The 18,834-nt window shown below is 47.7% G+C and overlaps 1 protein-coding gene across 1 annotated transcript in view; it reads right to left on the bottom strand.

The window, feature by feature from the left end:
* STARD8 (StAR related lipid transfer domain containing 8) overlaps positions 1–18,469 on the bottom strand; it is a 59,027-nt gene extending 40,558 nt beyond the window's left edge. The window contains exon 1 of the mRNA XM_049704587.1: positions 18,440–18,469. The gene's annotated coding sequence lies outside the window, so the exon portion shown is untranslated. The remainder of the gene's footprint in view (positions 1–18,439) is intronic.
* Positions 18,470–18,834: the final 365 nt, after the last annotated feature.

Raw genomic sequence — 18,834 nt, 5'->3', positions numbered from 1 at the left:
AGCCTCAATTTCCTCATCTGCAACATGAGGATAACAATCCCATGACACATGAGAATAAGGATAAGGGGATACACAGGTGAAGTTCACAGCCCCTCCCTCTACTGTCTCCTTCCCTTGTGCCACAAGACAAGGGCTTAGCAAACCCATATGTGAGGGACAGGCTGGGAAAAGGAAGAGAGGTTTGTGAATTGATTTGTTCTTATTTGTCTGAAATTTGCACCCACTTTTTATAGACTCAGTGGCAGAGCTGGAAGAGAATGCGAGATTAACATGTTGATGATCTCCATGTCATTTGCCCTTTCCCAAGGCAGTGCTGGCACACAGTAGGTGTTTACAAAATATTTATTGAATGAATGTATTCTTTACATGGGGAAGAGAACTTGCCCAAGGTCCCACAGTGAATTCATTTCAGAATCGAGACAGATCTCCTGTCTACTCCTTCCACTAGGCCATTCTGTCTCATGGAATTCTTTTTGTTTTTCTCTCATATGATCACAAACCAGTGGAGAGCCCATTCCTCTCTCCTAGCACCCTCTGGCCTATCAGGAGTCCCCATCCTGGATTAGCTCAGCCAGGATAAACAGCCATCAGGAGACCCCTCTCAGTGCCCAGCTTAGTGCTTCCAAGCCTTTGACTTTTGAGTTTCCAGCAGCCACTACACAGCACCTGCCACAGGGGCAATTTCCCTTCTGAGGAAACGGAGGCCCTGGTCGGCTCCTTCCAAGCACAGGAGTTTCCCTTTTGCTCTCTGGTGGGGCGGGAGTGCAGGATACAGCCCCTTGCAGCAGCAGCCTAGAAGGAAGGGTGGCAGCAGCCATTTCCTACCCTGCTAAGGCATCTTCCTCCCTGGCCAGTCCCTCCCCTATTTCCTGAGTTCCGCTTCTTGGGTTCCAGCCAGAACAGTAATATGAAAAGGCTCCAAAGTTTAACTTGAATCATAGGACCTGGGAACTGGGAAGGACCCCAGAGGTCATTTATTCCCACCTCCTCCCCACTGCAGTAATGCCCTCTGTTAATAAAGAGGAGGGGGCATCTGACTTAATCTCTTACAGCTTCAACTTCATGCCTCATCACATGGACAGGATGACACCCACCTGGCAATGTTGTTGTGGGAGGAAATGTGAGAATGGATTTAATAAAAGCTAATGTGTATTGAGCACTAACTATATGCCTGCCGTTGTTCTAAGTGCTTTTCGCATACTAATCTATTTAATTCTTACTACAACCAGATAAAGCAGGTAATCATCATCATCATCACACCCATTTTACAGATGAAGAAACTGAGGACGACAAAGATAATGTAACTTGCTAAGTTCACACAGCTAACAAGTGGCGATGGCAGAATCTGAACCCTGAACCTCAGTTTTCACCCATATGATGCAGTGATCATCCTTACCCCGGGGAATGATACATCATAAAGGTCCTGTGAGCTCACATGTGTTTGTGTGGCTGGAACTTTTGTACCCAAGGACCCTTAAGGCTGAGGGGGAAGAATGTGTAGAAACCCCGGGGGCTGAAGATGTAACCTGAAGCTTTGTCTCCAAGCAGGGAATGTCTTTAAAATCCCTGCTCTTAAACATCTACTTGAATTTTCCAGTTAACTCCAGTGTGCATCCATATTGTTTTCATATAAAAATGGGTGTTTTGCTCCTTTAAGCCTTTAAGGAAAGTTGACACTCCAGGAAGATGAGCCCCATTGGTCCTGTGCATCCATATGCCTCTAGGCCACTGCCTTTGACCCCAGGGGTTCCAGACACCTGACACACGGTAGGCCCTCAGTCACTGAGAATAGCTAACAACACTTATGAGGCACTTGTTATGTGAGTCAAAGTTCTAAGCACTTTCCACTTACGCTTGTGCTTTAATCATCGTGACAACTCTGTGAGGAGGTCAAGTTATTATCGTTGCCCTCATTTTTGGCGGGAAAACTGCAGCACAGAGAGATTAAGTAATTTGCCCGAGGCAGCGCAGTTGGGAAGTGACCACTGGGCTTTAAACCCAGACAAGCCTGTCAGCTTTGGCTAGTAATCGCTATACATACTGCCTCTCCAGCCACGACAGAGCTTCTCACCCACACATCTCCACAACTTCAAACCAGGAAAATTCAGTTGATTCTTAGCAGAAGCAGACCTTATTCCAATGAGATGAGCAGCTCCTTGAGGGCAAAGATGTAGGATCTCTCCCCCCAACTCAGCCTTCCTTAGATGGATGCTAAGCCAGGAGCTGGGCTGTGCAAAGGGCTGGCTCTCCATTCATGTGTGGCAGCTGACTGCTTCTTGGCTGGTGGCAGTCTCTTGGACCCAGCACCTGTTGGGCTGGTGAAAGAGCACTAGCATTTCACACAGGAGTCCTCTGCCACCCTCCATAGCAAAGATCCAACTTCAGAAAGGGCTGCCCGTCATCTACAGGGACAAGTTCACACTTCTGAGGTTGACATTCATAATTCCACACAAGGTCACCCAGCCAAAGCAGCTGGCCTTCCCAGAACACACTAAACGTCATTAACCCTCCCAATGTGTTACATGTGCTCTTCTCTCACACACACACAAAGAATGCTTATCCTTATTTCCTTGACTCATTTCACAAACGCTTACGTGGTGCTTTCAGTGTACCTGGCACTATTCTAAGCTTTTTGCACATTTTAACTCATGGACTCATCACAGAAACCATGTAGGTACTATTATTATCCCATTTTGCAGATGAGGAACCTGAGGTACAAAGAGATTAAGGTATTTGCCCTATCTCCTGCACCTGGCAAAGTCCCACAGATCCTTGTAGCCACTCCTATGAATAGCATAAGCCGTTCCCTTTCCAATTGCTCCTTCAGCTCAGTTTCATCAGCAATAATTCTATATTGAGTCGAGTTATCTGTATGTCTTCCTGTCCAATAAGAGTTTGGAAAAAAAAAAAAAAGAGTTTGGATCCTCTGAGACCAGGGACTGAGTTTTATTATTTATGGCATATCCATTGATCAGGAAGGAGCTTGGCACAGAGTTGGCACTTAGGGAATATTTGTTCAAGGACTGAACAAATGACCCAGAAGCAGCCTTGCCCAAACTCAGTGGTGGCAGAAAGATTTGGGGTCTTCTTTCCCCAACATCACTGGGGTAGAGGAATGTCAAGATGGCTCGGTGACCAAGCATGAAATGCAACCACATTTGGTGAGAGGGGAAGAGAGAGAAGGCCCTTCCACCCTTTCGTGCCCTTTGTGTGGTTGACTCAAACCTGGCACCCTGACCACAAAGCCATTTGGGCTGATGGGGCATCTACATCTAGCAAGCCACGAAAGCTGGCAGCTCTGGGGTCTGCTCCAGAGAACTGACCTCACTGGCTTCTGTGTTTCCCTCCCAAGGGCCCCATGACTCTGTGCAATTCAGAGGTTCATATGGAAAAAAGCAAAGAGTTTAAATGTCACCCCAGGGAGTTGGGGTTTGCTGCTTTGGGTCTCAAACATTATGCTTCACCCAATTTGCTCTATCCTTCCCATGCTGGCCAAATGCACTCTGTGGACAACTAGAGGGCAGTTTGGGCACAACTCTGGCCTCAAGTCCTAGTTCCACCATTCAGTAGCTGTGTAACCTTTGGCAAGTTATTGAACCTCAGTTTCTTCACCTAGAAAATTGAAATATTTTTTTCTCTGCCCCACAAACCTCGAGATAATGGATCTGAGAGCACTTTTTAAGTGGAAAATGACCAGACATAGGGAGAATAGCAGTGGAGTGCTGCTCGGAGCAGTGTTCTGCAGCTTTCCGACTAAAGGCAGAAAGGTGAAGGATGGAGCCTCAGTCTTTCCCATCTCCACCTGGCTGTGTCTGACTATGGCCCAATCATTAGCCTTTTCTGGGCCTTAGTAAAATGGGAAGGATCATTCCTAGGTCCTTGCAGCCAAGTCTTAGAAGAGTTACTGGATGGGCAGCAACAGTGTATATGTTCTACAGATTTTATCAGCTCCAGAGAAGGGGCCCTTAAGAACTGCAACTCTCAAAGCAGCCTGGGGTTTGAACTCCAGCTTCAACACTTACTAGAAGACACATCATATCACCTTTCTGGGCCTCAGTTTCCTCACTATTAAAGGGAGACGGTAACACCTACTTCCCGAAACTGTCATGTGACCCAAATGAGAACTCACTGATAAGACGCACTTGTCAGTGGCAAACTCACCCCTTAGCCTTTCGCCTGCCTGGCTACTTCCTTCCTGTCCTTGTGTCATGCAGGCTGCTCAATTTCATGTCTACTAATTCTTTTTGCCTTTATCTGGGAAGTAGTTACAGCACCCACCCAAAGCTGCCCCTACTCCCACTCCTGGGCCTTAGCACACACCCCTCACCCTGATGGAACTTGCAGAAAGCCTTCCTCCTCTCCCCATCACCTGGCAAGGTGCAGCACCACCCAACAGGAACATGGACTCTGCAGCCCAGCTCAGGGATCCAGGGCTCGGTCCATTTGAGCAGCTGGCCTGGCCATGAACAAAAGCAGCTTTTGTGTCAGAGAAGGAGTTTGCAGTTTGGCAGCGGTGGTGGGGTGGGTCTGCCTCCTGCATCATCACCCTTGTGTGACTTGCCACGAGGGCTGGCAAGCCATGGCAGTGAACAGGCTTTGTCTGTATCTGTCACTTGGTGTGTTCCTTTAGGATTCCAGGCCACTGTGTGACAGAGTGCCCAAGTAGCTGGGGCCTCCACAGAAGCCCAGCCTGGAGTTGATGGGCCCTCAGAGAGCATCTGCTCCACCCCCTCATTGTACAGATGGAGATCCTGAGGCCTGTGCAGGGAGGGGCAAGCAACTTAGGGCCCTGCACCCAGGTTTTGCCCTTCAGTATTTGCCCCTGACTTGCCCTGCCCTGCAGATTCAGTCACCTTCCAGAGGTCTTACGGGTCTAACTGGCTCAAACTATCAGGTCAGAAGGGATTCCAGAGAAGTCCCACAGTTCTCTAGGAGGAACATTTCTCCTCTGTGTGGTATCCTCAGGTAACCCACGCCAAAGTCTGAAAACAAAAGCTGGCCACGCGCAGGTTCTTAGATAAACAGTGGTGAGTCTTGAACAGAGGGGGGCGTCCACACACATAGCAGTGAAAGGGATGGTGAGCCAGGCTGTCCCTCTGTACTTCCTTGACAACAATGCATTGGAAGCCAGGCTGCTGTCCTGGAACCCCGAAGGAGAAGGAGCCTGGTGAAAATGTTCTCTCCCGCCAAGAGTTCAATCAGAAGGCCTGAATGGCAGGATTTAGCCCCACATCAGCTGCATCCCCCAGACTGGAGAGCTCAGGGACAGGGACCACGTCCTTGTCAAAACAGAACCCCAAACCCTGTGTAGTGAGAGGCTCCATGAGGACAGGGCCTTGTCTTGTTGTCTTGAAGTCTGGGGTAACCCCAGCCTGATAGGAAGGTCCAGAGTGGCTCTTCACACTCAGGGCCCAGGGGCAGGGCCTCTGGGTCAGGGTCTCCTCCCCTCCTGCTCACCCCTCCTTTCCTGGCTCTTCTCCGCCCAAGCCTGGATGTTCTATGTTCTAGTTTAACCAAGGAGGCTGTTCTCTTTGACCAAGTTACTGTCCCCATGCCTGGTGGTGCCACCCATGCTCCCTTCTGCCTTTGACTTGCTGTATAACCTTTGGGCATGTCACTTGCCCTTTCAAGTCTAATGATATCTTCATCTGAGCATAAAAAGTTAGATGGACTAGGTCAGCAGGCTTGCAAATTGTGCCTCACAGTGGCTGGGGAGGAGCCTCAAGGCCTACCATGGGGATGTTGGGGGAGGGGAGAACAAGGGAAGGCTGAGCCTGGAGACTCAGGTTCCCATCCCTACCCCACCTTGCTTCAATCAGAGCCATGTTACTTTTTATCTGTTTTATACATTGAGTTTCCACACAGGATTCGGTTTGGGGGAAAAAAAGTCTGCGTCTAAGAAAAAGCAAATGGACTAGACATGTCCTTACACCTGGGCCTCAGTTCCCTTCTGAGTGATCATTGCAGGCCATAAAACAAGTCAAACATTTATAGCAGTGCCTAGCATGTAATGACGATGACAATAATAGCTACCATTTATTGAGCACTGTATGCTGGGCATCACTTAAAGGCTGTACCAGGGTCAACTCATTTGCTCCTTCCAAATCTTCTCAAGAAGGCACAATTGATACCTTCATTTTACACATAGGACACTGAGGCACAGAGAAGTTAAGCAACTTGTCCAAGATCACACAGCTAATGGGGAGTACAACTGGGAATCAAATACAGGCATTTTGGCTCTAGTGCCCTCCTTCTTGATCGGTCCAACTATTGGCTCTCCATACATATTTAGTTATTTTTGTTATTCTTATGGTTATTTCCATTGGTATGTTCTCTTATGCTTCATCTGAAAGCTGCGCTAAGTTCACCTCTCAATGTGACTGTGCACCTAAAACCAGACCGTGGCTGTAGAGTGGGTACATTCCTGTTCTGACAGCCAGCCAGGCCAGGCTTCAGGGTGCCCTTGCCCCAAATCTGCAGAGATAAAGCCTATGGTCTGGGGCCACTTCCCCAAACAGTGGGCAGTGGGAAAGGCCGGGTTTGCTAAGAAAATAATGGACTTGAGGATATGGGGAGGGGGAAGGGTGAGCTGTGACAAAGTGAGAGAGTGGCACGGACATATATACACTACCAAACGTAAAATAGATAGCTAGTGGGAAGAAGCCGCATAGCACAGGGAGATCAGCTCGGTGCTTTGTGACCACCTAGAGGGGTGGGATAGGGAGGGTGGGAGGGAGAGAGACGCAAGAGGGAAGAGATAGGGGAACATATGTATATGTATAACTGATTCACTTTGTTATAAAGCAGAAACTAACACAACATTGTAAAGCAATTATACTCCAATAAAGATGTTAAAAAAAAAAAAGAAAAGAAAAGAAGAACTGGCTCGCATGCTCAGAGCCTAGAAGAAGCCAGGGAGCAGACCGGTGGGAACCTGTAAGGTGGCTGGATGTCCCACAGGTGACAATGCTCTGCTGACTTGCTCAGTTCAGCCCTTACTGACCCATCACTCTAAATGTCCTCCATTCACCCAGGTCAGCCTTCCTTCTTATATTTCTTCTTTTCTGGCCCCCTCTGTTTTTCTCTTCCTCTCCCTTCCCTCTCCTTGCTCAGCAAGGCTCATAATAACTTGCTAAACCACAACCCTCATATTTCTTATATTTCCACTTACCAGGGAAATTTCTCAGCTGGTCCTGACTAATTCTTCTAATTGATCCTCCCACTCTGGCCACATTCATCTCTTCTCGGGCCCCACCCATCTTCCCCAGGCTGGATCCCCTAACTTGAATCCTTCAGCCCAAAGTCTTGCTCCTTCTCCCTACCTGTACTTGGCTGTCAGAGCCACTGACTCCCTGGGTGAGTCCCTTCCCTTTTCTGGGTCTCAGTTTGTCCATCTGTTAAAGGTTGAAGGGGAGCAGTGATTGGACTAAATGATATCCGAGGAGTTTTCTAGCTTTAATTTAATTTGCAACCATTTTATATCTGGTCCATTTAGAAAACTGAATCTTCTTGGCCACTTTCCTCTCTCTCTCTCTCTCTCTCTCTCTCTCTCTCATTTATATCTATGTATATGCACACACACACACACACACACACACACAAATGTGTGTGTGTGTGTGTGTGTGTGTTCTGAGAACTCTGAAAACACGCCCCACCTGACAGTCACCTCTTGCCTGTTCCAGACAAATTGTCAGAACTAGGGGCAATGGGGACCCAGCCCCAGATGGACCAAGGTTTCTGTTCTCAAGGTGCTTACAGTCAAATTGCAAAGACAAGCATGGAGATAAATAGAGCATCCCTTAGAGTTTCCAAAATGCTTTCATTTCTTTTGTCTCATTTGGTCCTTGCAACAACCCTGTGAGATAGCAGGAGAGGAACTGTTATCCCATTTTACAGAGCAGAGGACTGAGAGTCAACGAGAAGACAGATTTCACCCTAGCTGATCTGACCGGCAAGTGGAGAGCTGAGACACAAACCCAGGTGTTTAATTTCTAGAGCCAGTGGTCCCTCCAAAGCATCATGCTCTCTCGCATTTTCAATAGCTTTGACAATAGAAGCTTTCTGGAAACTACCGGAAAAACTTCCTAAAGTTGGCTAATTCTTAAAAGTGGGAGTGAGGAGTTATAGGACTTTGGCTCTCCATTTTATATCCAGATATTCAGGTTAAAGTCTCTCCTCAGAGAATGTAGTTTATTTCTAATCCTTATGTGAAGGAAATAGCTCCAACACAGGCAGAACATGATCGGTGCTCTAAGACAGATAAACAGTATGCAGAGGATTTGAAGGGGGGGAGGGGACAGTATTTGAACTGACTGTCAAAGAATGGCAAAGGTCTGAACAGACTGAGATGGGTGTGAAGAGTCTCAGAATCCCAGGGACCACAGCAGCTCTCCAGCCCAGCAGCTGTTGCTGACTTCTGCGACAGCAGCCCTGCCTAGAAGGAATTTTTCCTGAACAATTAGGTGCATAGAGTGGACAGGATTTCCTGTTTTCTTTCCTTTCTTCATTTTATATTGTGAGGTACCTGGCCCTGAGTCCCAGCCTTGGGAAACACCTGCTTCACCCACCCGCCCCTCACCTGGAACGTGATCACAAATTGCCCTGGAGATGGGCCAGTCCAGCCAGACCCAGGCAGAAGGAGCCATAGGGACCAGGAGGCTTACAAACAGAAGGGGTCCCAGCCAGGCCTCCCCACACTACTTTTCACTAAATTCCAGGATTCAGTATCAAACTATCAGATGATCAGATTGATCACATTTTTGGAAAAACAAGGTCAAACCACTTTCCGATTAAGGGCCATACAACCATAGTGTGTAGGAGATGGAAGGGCCTTAGAGGTCACTCTATCCAATCCTCTCATTTTAATGATGGGGAAGTTGGGGCCCAGAAAGAGAAGATACTTGCCCAAGGTCACAGAGCTGCTAGCCACCAAGCCATCGTGCCTGGTTGTAACTTTAGCCCAGCTGACGTGTGACCCTTGCTGTGAGCCAGGCCTCCACAGGGCTCATTGGCAGATATGAGAAAGCAAGCACATCTGGTCTTTGGAGACTGGACGTATACAGAGGCACATCTGATACCTCCATCACTCTGCCCGAAGCTGCCTATACACACTGTCTCCCTGGAGTGGACTCTAGAGCCATTCAACCTGGGCCCTCCCCATCAGAGAGGCCCAGCGACTCTTTCCTGAGGCCTCAGCTCCTGCCTTCTTAATCTCAAGTCACACTTCTGGACTGGAGAAAACATCTCTCCCTTCCCCCACTCTCCTGCTTGGACTGGTCATGATGGTCACATTTATAATCATTTAATAACTATTATTTGTGTGTTGCCTGGGAGCTTATAGAGCTGTCTCACTCCCACTATCACAGTTAGTTCCCACAACAACCCAGGAATTGGGTGTTTGGATCTTTATTTTCAAAGTGAGAAAACTGAGGCTCAGAGAGGTGATCACATAGCTGATAAGTGACAGAGTCAGAATTCAGACCCAGAGCTGTCTGAGTTCTTCAGAAACTGAGCCATTTTCATCAGCCTGAAGCCACCTTTTTCACTGGTTTCTTGGGGAGGATGGATAGGCTGATGGAAGGATGGAGCAAACAGTTCTTGAGTACTCTCTCTGTATTAGGCATGAGGATGCAGAGAGGAATGAGACAAAGTTTCTGCCCTCAGGGAGCCTACCAGTTCAGTGAGTGCTTCTCAAACTTTTGCACCAGAGTACCCCCAAACGACTGAACAGAATGAACTCATTCCCCACACAGCCCCAAAGAGCCGGGGAGCCCATGTAGCCAGCCATAAGTGAGAAATTTCTTGGAAGTCTCCACTTTTATCTTACAAATTCATGTGAATTTTGCATGCTATTCCGTTACATATATTTATGCTTGTTCTAATTTAAAAATGATGTTTTCCCCCCAGATCTTTTAGGGAGAATGAGCTATTCCATACAGATGCTCTTGGAAACATCTGGGAAGAGGTTCCGCTTACCTCTGGCCCAAGGGGACACAGAGACCCCTTTGAGAAGCAAGAGACAGTAGCACGTTTTTGTGTGGTGAAGGTTAAGATTTTGGTGAAGAGGCTGTATGTGTGTGTGCATGCATTCACATATGTGACACATATAGAAGCTCTGTAGAAGCTTCAGAGGTGGCCAGAACTGTTTCTTTTGCAGGACCATGTTTCTCTGGCACCCAGATGATCCGCACTTCTACCCTGTCAACTAGCTGTGAACTAGCCATGTTCCTCAGCCCAGAGACCAGAACTGGAAAGGACACTAGGTGTTCTGGAAGGTTTTTTTTTTTCCAAAAGACCTTTTGCTTTGGCCATTTTGGTAACTGTGGTTGGGAAACAAGATAGCACCCACCTCCCAGCAACAGAGAGCTGAGAGGGGAGAAAGTCAGGCAAATTTACAGCAGCTCATGTGGGGCAATGAAGTAATTATCCTGTGAGAGATACTTAGGGACTGGCAAAGTGCTTCCCTGCTTTTGCTCGTTTTCTCAAGACAAGAAGCATGTACTTTGCAAAGTCTGAATGCTGTTCTGCCATTTGCATGTTCTGTTAATGAATTCATTATTCATTCTGGGTTTTTTGGCTTGGTTTTAAAGGAAGGTTCTAAGTGCCAGCCTACTTTGATGATCCTCAGGGAAACAAGAAAAGGTTCTTGGACCTTCTCTTGGGCCATAGGTTAAAGGGAACAGGGCATCTCTGGGGGCCAGATGTGCTGATAACAGCAGTGAGATCAAAGTATGATCAAAGTGCCACGTGGTAGATGCGGGGGGTGGGGGTTGGTGGCGGGGAGCATTGGAGATTCTGAAACAACTGCCCCTCCCCTCCTTAAGGGTCTCCTTTGGCCATTTTCTTTTTCCAAACCTTGAAGGGTTTTGTATTTTGTTTTTAATAAGGAGGCCATTCCCTTCCCCTGTGGAATGTATTCCCTGAAATATCCTGCTCTAGGGGCACATGGACACAGAGTTGGAAGCCTCTGTTCTCAGGAGCCCTACTTCCTATGTTTTCATTTTTCTTCTTGAAACGTAAACCAAATCAACTCTTCCTGTTTCTGGTTTGGGGATGTGGAGGGTCACACAGCAGGGACCCTCTAGCAAACAGGTCAGAAGGGGCCTCTGAAAGCTGCCCCTTGGCTGCCCTGCCATGGCTATAGGAATAGAATTTAGTCCCACGGAAAGAGGAGGAGAACAGCATCCAGGCTGTGATGAGGAAACAGCTCTGCTTGCGATGCCAGTTTGCTCGCCTTTGCCCTTACCTCAGGCTGATGGAAGCCTGTACACCACGGAGCTTTCACCAGCTGAGCTGCTGATCTTCAGCACTTGGGTACCGTCAATTGGGAGTAAGTTTAGGGAAGAGTCATCAGGACTGTGAGAAATTAGGAGTGGGAGCTGTTCATCCTGTGGAAAGACAGATTCTGGGAGAATAGTATACATGAGTGGGGACTTGGGTTCTGGCCTCAGTTTTACTGCTAAGTGCTCTCTGCTGTTTTTCAGATCACCTACCTTCTCTGAGCTTCAGGTTCACCAACTGCAATGGGAGTGTTGGACTGTATGAGCTACAAGGTTCCTTCCATCTCAGACTTTGGGAAATTCTAAATGCCATCAGATTAGTCATAGGGGAAGAATGAATAGAACAACTTCATGAGACTCCAAGGGGTGAAAACAAGACTACTGGGTGGAAGTTGTGAGGCAGATTCTGGCTGCATATAGAGAAGAACTTTCGACTGAGTACAGGATGAAAAGGGATGCTTGACGATACCTGGAGAGTTTGGTCTGAGCCTGACTGGGCACATAGCAGGAATGGTATAAAGGGAGCCTGTTAAGCAGGTGAGCACTGGACTAGAGCAGTGGTCTCCAATATCCACTTTTATGTGGCCAACTTCAGTCTCCAAATGAAATCTTTATGGAACTTCCAAGAGGTGAAATAGATTGGTTGAGTGAAGCAACCCCCCCCAAATCTGTCCTCTCCTCACATCTCCCAGTAAGTCTCTGGGGACTCTACAGTTCCTCGGGTCTCAGTTTGTAAGCCATTGATTAATACGAATACGGTCCTTAGGTGCCCTTCTTGCCCTGAGATGTAGGCAACCTCCAAGTTTCAAGGGTTTGGTGGAAACGTGTTTTACATGGATCTGTACCATTGGCTGCAACTGTTAAGCCCCTCAAAGCCCTGTCTCAAGACAATTTGTCATCTGGAGCCAGTGGGGGCTCTGTGTTTATCTGTAATAGCTAGTTCAGAGCTGAAATGATAGGGAAGAAAGTCTGCTGAGAAAGAAGTCACTAGTCTAATCACCAGAAGTTCCTTTGCTACGCCATCAAAAATAAAAGACAGTCCTTGGCAGATTCGTTGTTTATGTGAGGCCCTGTGCTTAGTTCTGGGAATACAGAGGTCAGTCAGATATAGTTATTGTACACGAAGAGCTCATGGTCCATGGAAGATACAGGAAAGAAAAGAAGCAAATGCAGAACTGCATGATGTGTTATAATAGAAATATGGACAAGATGGGCTTGTCCAGAGGACCAGAAGATGGCTTGACAAGCCAAGTAGAAGGACTGGCAAAGACACCCACAGTGGAGAGTCCAATATGAGAGTTCATTGTATGCGTAGGAAATTCTGAGTTGTCCCATGGGGCTCAGAAATGTGGGGATGTGGTGTGAGATGAAGTAAGAAAGATAGGTTATTAACTTGTGAAGAACCTTGATTGCCAACGCAAAAAATCTGGACTTTGACAAAAGGTAGGGAACAATCAAAGTTTTTTGAGCATGACCAAATTTTTCTTTTAAAGAGAGAACTCTGGCAGCAGTATGGGAGGTGGACTAGAAGGGAAAGCATGCTGGCAGGGAGACCAGTTAGGAACTGTAGCAACCATCCATGTCAGAGATGCTAAGGGCCAAGATGCAGGGCTATGGCAGTGTGGGTGGAAAAGAAGGGGCAGATTTGAGAAACATTACAGAGAAGTTTCATGGGCTTGATTTGGTGACTGCATGGTAGCGAATGAGATAGGGAGGAGCCCAAGCGATTTCCATGATTCTTGCTTGAGTGACTGGGTGGATGATGGTACATTAACCAAGCAAGAGAATCCCAGAGAAGGAGAAGGTTTCCAGGAGAATGATGAAGAACTATGCTCTTTAGTGTTGAGTTTGAAGGATTCATGTGACCTTCTGGTGGAAGCATCCAATAACGCTTTCCAGACCTGTCATTCCATCTGCAACTCCCATTCCCTCCCCAGCCCCTGGGTAGCTGTCCATGCCACGCAGCCCTTGCTCTGATCTTCTGGATTGGCCCAGGCTGTGAAAATGGCCAACTAAGCTGTGCCTCAGGACATTTGCTTGGCTCGTATCGGTAAGCCTGGACTTGGCTTTCTGTTTTGTACTCCTGACAGCAAGCATCGGGGACCTGGACTTCCCAGCCCATTTTGACCCCAAAGGAAGCTGTTACTCTCCTCCGTGGGTCTGGAAATCCTTCCCCTATCCCAAAGAACATCTTGAAACTGCCCTTTTCACTGACCTTATCCCTGCCTCTCCCTCCTTTCAGCCTGACTCTGGCAGGGACAGGGGGTGGAGGACGACACAGAGTAGAGTGCAAAGGACCTTGGGACCGTCTAGTTCAACCTTCTCATTTTTCATACAAGGAAACTGAGGTCCAGGCAGGGGAGGCAACTAACTCAAGGTCACAGAAGGAGTTAATGTCAGACTTGGGATTAGATCTTAGAATTTTCAACTCACAGTCCAGTGTTTTTTACCTTGGCTGAATTCACTGCAGACCATGGTTGAAAGATTTCCTGTCTCAAATGATAATCAATTCCAGATACCCCCTAAGTCGGTTTTTATACTATTCCAAGTTGCTGGGTAAAATATCTGTCAAATGCTAGATAAGCTATGCCCTGCAAATGTTCTTCATAAAATGGCAAATGTTAAATGGCCAGATCTGTCAAGAATTAGTTACAGTAATGATTTGGTCATTTTCAAAAGAGAGGAAGTTAATTGAATTATTATTATTCTGATGATTTTCATAGACTCAGTGTTTTGGTCTATTCTCCTCTTGAGCCTTAGAAGTGACGTCTAAGAGCAACTTAAATAAATGCATTTAATAAATGTATTAGTTTCTATTTTTTCCCTTTTAAATTAGTCTCTCTGCCCTCTCAGAACTGGAGGGAGGGGTCTGGGCAACTGATGGACAAAGTCTGGTGCTGAGTCCAAGCCTGCAGCCAGGCTGGAGCCAGTTGGGTTGGGGAGCCAGGGCTCTTGTTACAGGCCAACTATTACCCCACAGGTCGCCTCAGCCACTTCAACAAGAGAGCTTGAAGAGAAGCCCTGAATGGCTCCAGGCAACAAAAGGAGCCTTGTGCACTGGGAGCAAGGGGCCTCAGGGAGGATTTGGTGCAAGGGCAATGGGAGGGAATGTCAGCAGCCTTCTCACCTCTGTGGACTGCTGGGAAGGGGAGCTAATGAGTTAAACACAAGTGTAGGGTCTGCAAGTCAAGAAGTCGTTGAATTTCAGAGCAGCAAGATACCTTAGAGGTCATTTAGACCACACTCTTCATACTATAGTTGGGAACAGGAAGGCCCAGAGAGGGGAAGGGGCAGGCCCAAAGTCACACAGCTGGTCAGGGGCAGAGCCAAAACTGGAACCTAGAACTTCTGGTGCTCTACTCAAGTGTTCTCACTTCAATACCTGTGAGGCAGTTCAGAATTGTGGATTTTGTTTGGAGGGAAGGGGCTCCTTTTAGGTTCCAGAACCTATTTCCATCTCAGGAGCAATTCATCCCTAAGTAACACAGCATAAGGAGTATGGAGTGATGCAGGGAGCCCGGGAGCACCTAGTGAGTCTTGGAGTGAGCTCCAAAGGTCTAAAGGCCATCTTGACCTGCCGGTTTGTGTTACCGCTACCTCTGTGGTTTCCAATGCTGGGTATATATGCATGGGATGGTTTGGAGTGATACACTGATGTTTTGAATTGTGATAGATATATGTTGAATTCAATATGCATTAGGAAAGCTGTAACTAGTACCTCAACCCCTCATTTCATAGATATTTACGGCTTAAAGTGAGGTTATTGTTTAAAATCGGGTTGAGTTAAAGAAACATAATAAGTACATAATGGCACAGGACGAAATAATGGCAAAAATTGTGAAGCTGGTTCACCAATAAGTGAAATTTGGGAAACATTGTGCTAGTGGATTCTTGGGCCATGATAGCAGGACGACCAAAGTTTATTCAGGCTATCCTCCTGGGCCTGGGCAGCATTACATATGTTGAAGCCAGTGGACGTTCCTAATGTTCTCCTGTGCAGATGGTGCCAAAGGTTTGCTCTGTCAATGAAACCACTAGGACAAAAGCAGTAGTGTGGCAGAGAACCCTTTGATTGACTAATCTTAATAGGAAGAAATTACATATGAAAAGCATACTCAATTATCAGCTTTGAGTCAGTGTATTGGCTTCTCCTTCTCTAAAATGTCCCTGGTCAGTCCTCCCCTCCACCACTTCTGCTCTACTCTGGTGGAACTTGTAAGAATGGCATATGAGAACACAACAGGCTCAATATACAGATAGAACACTGAGAGTTAGAAAGGGGAAGGTTCCTAAGATCATTCAGCCATGAGTCATACAGTCAAGACTGGATTCCAGGTCTCTTGATTCCCAAACAAATGCTTATTCCACCACTGCTCCACATTTCCTGCCCCGCAATTCCTTCTCCATTGCCCCCCCCTTTTTTTTTTCGCGGTACGCGGGCCTCTCTGTTGTGGCCTCTCCTGTTGCGGAGCACAGGCTCCGGACGTGCAGGCTCAGCGGCCATGGCTCACGGGCCCAGCCGCTCCACAGCACGTGGGATCCCCCCCCGGACCGGGGCATGAACCTGCGTCCCCTGCATTGGCAGGCGGACTCTCAACCACTGCGCCACCAGGGAAGCCCCATTGCCCTTTTTGCACACTCCCCTCAACCCTACTCCCAACCCAAATCAGGCATCTATCTACAGCCTCCACTGAAGTCTTGGCTAGTACAGCTCACTTCCTTTAGAGCTTCAAAATTCATCAAGGGCCCAAGAAGCTGGTAACATTGGTCACATCCAAGAGGATTGCTGGGTGGTGGAGAGACAGAAGTGGGGAGATTTTTATTTTCATACCTCCTGAATTTTAAAACAGGTGAAGTCATTACCTAGTCCAAAAAATCAATAACTGAACAATCCAAGAGTTCTCTCCCTCCTTGAGCTGTATCTCAAAAATAATCACATTTGTTCAGCACTTTGATGGGGTTTTATTGTGTTTTTTTTTTTTTTGCCGTACGCGGGCCTCTCACTGCCGCGGCCCCTGCCGTTGCGGAGCACAGGCTCTGGACGCGCAGACTCAGCGGCCATGGCTCACAGACCCAGCCGCTCCGCTGCATGTGGGATCCTCCCGGACCGGGGCACGAGCCTGTGTCCCCTGCATTGGAAGGCGGACTCTCAACCACTGCGCCACCAGGGAAGCCCGTGCTTTGATGTTTTAATGCTCTACTTCTTGCGATCCATGCAAGACCCCCATGCAATAAGCTCCATTTTACAGATGTGGACACTGGTCCAGAGAGACAAGTTTCATGCCTGGGTCCACGCAGTGAATTGGTTATGAAATTTGGTATACGATCCAGGTCCTTTGATTTTCAGTGCCTCGCTGCTTCCACTGCCACATCCACATAAACTCTTAATTTGTGCCAGATTGTCTTTGGATCAGCCTGAGACAATGTGTTCACACTTGCCCTTAAATAGACATTTTCAAACTTTAACCTAAAGAAGTAGCACAAAAATCAGTCCCAACTCAGTTCTGCAGGTGGCAATCTCTTCTGCCTGACCCTGCCCTCTAAAAGACACTCCTCTTTCCTCTAGAAACCACAGACCACCCAACCACCTGGTGCCCACCCTCCCGGGATTCAGCACTGGCAACTCAGCCTGGCACAGACATTCTAATGAGGCAACTTGGCAGTTGCTGAGAGTGCTTTTGTCTCGGGGGGTGGGGGGGGTCACTATTTCAGGGCCTGAGGGTTTCTTTTTAGCCTTTGCAGCTGGTGTCTCTGAAATGGAGAAGTTTGTCCTTCCCCCAGTATGGGCAGCCCAGAGATCTTGTGCCCCCAGAAGTCTCTATTGCAAAGCAGGAACTGTGCTCAGCAAGAAGCCCTGGAATGGTGACAGGGGAGGCTTGGGAGGGGGTGCGGCACAGAGAAACAGATGTATGCTGTATGCTGATCAAAGCAGTGTTCCTGCTCCAAAATAGGTCCCCTCTCATCTGCTGTCATGGCAATGTAAATAAACACCTCGCCCTGCTGGCTCTTCTTTTTGAGCAGCCACCACCCAAGAACTCAGGGTCCGAGGTGGAAAAGTCCTTGAGGGATAACCAGATCCCCTCTCTGCCTCCTGGTAAGACTGTGTCCAAACCAGCTCCAACAACTTGGGGAGGTGATCAGGAGCGAGGGCTCGGGTTGTCTCTTCCAACATCTTCCCAAGATGCCTCGCACAGGCGCTTAGCATGCCGCTTCTTAATTGGTGTCTTTCTGTTTCCATGACCCTCCAGCCCTAATTGCTGTCTAGCAGCCATGCTCATTCAAGTCCTGAACTCATCCTGATGAAAACCTGAAGCCAGTGGAAATGGCTGAGATCGGGCTGAAGCCAGGAGGATGACCTAGATGACCTCAGCAGAGCCTGGTTGATGCCAGGAGTCCAGGCTCTGGCAGCAAATTCATTCCTGGCCAACATCCTTCTTTCTCTTCCTCCCCAAAGAAGTCATCCCCCTCTAGACAACTGTGCCCTCTTCAATGGAAGGGAGTTGCTCCAGAATGCCACCCACTTGTCCACACCCAAGTAGGACACCAGAGGCAGAAGGCAGATAAGCAGTCAGCCCCAAAGAAACTTGTTAGAGAGGAAAGGGAAGGATTTTTCTCTCTCAAGCCTATATATATATATATATATATATATATATATATATATATATATATATATATATATATATTTATCCCTTCAGTCCTAACTAACCCTCTTGGTAGACTTCCACACAAGGTAAGCATTGGAAATATCACACACTGAACTCCAAAAGCCAAGTCTCTTTCCTTCACCCTCATCTTACCTGTTCCCTTTCCCAACATATCTCCCACCCTAATATACTTCCCAGTAGAAAGAAGGCATCTGAGAACAAGGGAAGCATATGGGTGGCTGCCACTTGCTGATAGCTCTGTAGGGAGATCCTCCCCTGGCTCCCTGGCTGGAGAAAACCTGAGAAATACAGAAGTTCTGCATACCCACTCACTTCCAAAAGACCAGGCTGAGGAGCCCAGGAAATGCCCACTGGAGGGAGACAGAGAACATCTCCAGCTTCAGCATCTAGGACATCGGCTCCACGGCCCAGGGACCCGATCAGCTAGTCTGTGAGGACCACTGAGAAGCTCAGTGCCATTGCGTGCCACTTCTGAGCCCTACCTCATGCACTTACCGGCATTCTTCCTCCCCTGCAGCAATGGGAAGCACTGTAAAGGAAACAGAGAAGAAATTAAGGCATTGCAGAGCCCTACACAATATCAGAACTGGAAGGAATCTATGAAGTCAGCAAGTTCAATCTACCCATTTTACAGGAAGACACATGGAGGCCCACAGAAAAGGAAAATGGAGTACAAGTAGGGAGCAAAGTGGAGCTTAGAAGCCCAGACTCCTGACTGCCCACTGCATACTACTTTCTCCCACTCCACTGGCTGACTCCTCCGTTTCATGTCATTCTCATGGAATAAGAGCACCCCCAAGTCAGGAGATCAGAGGCAGTCTGTGCAGGTCACAGTACTGTTCCAAGGCCTGACAATAAAAATTATCAAAGAATCAGTCAGCATTTGCTTG

The sequence above is a fragment of the Orcinus orca genome, chromosome X (genome assembly GCF_937001465.1).
Source record: "Orcinus orca chromosome X, mOrcOrc1.1, whole genome shotgun sequence".
In the NCBI taxonomy this organism is placed as follows: domain Eukaryota; kingdom Metazoa; phylum Chordata; class Mammalia; order Artiodactyla; family Delphinidae; genus Orcinus; species Orcinus orca.
The sequence above is the reverse complement of the archived record's forward strand: the minus strand, read 5'-3'. Positions and strand labels throughout refer to the sequence as shown.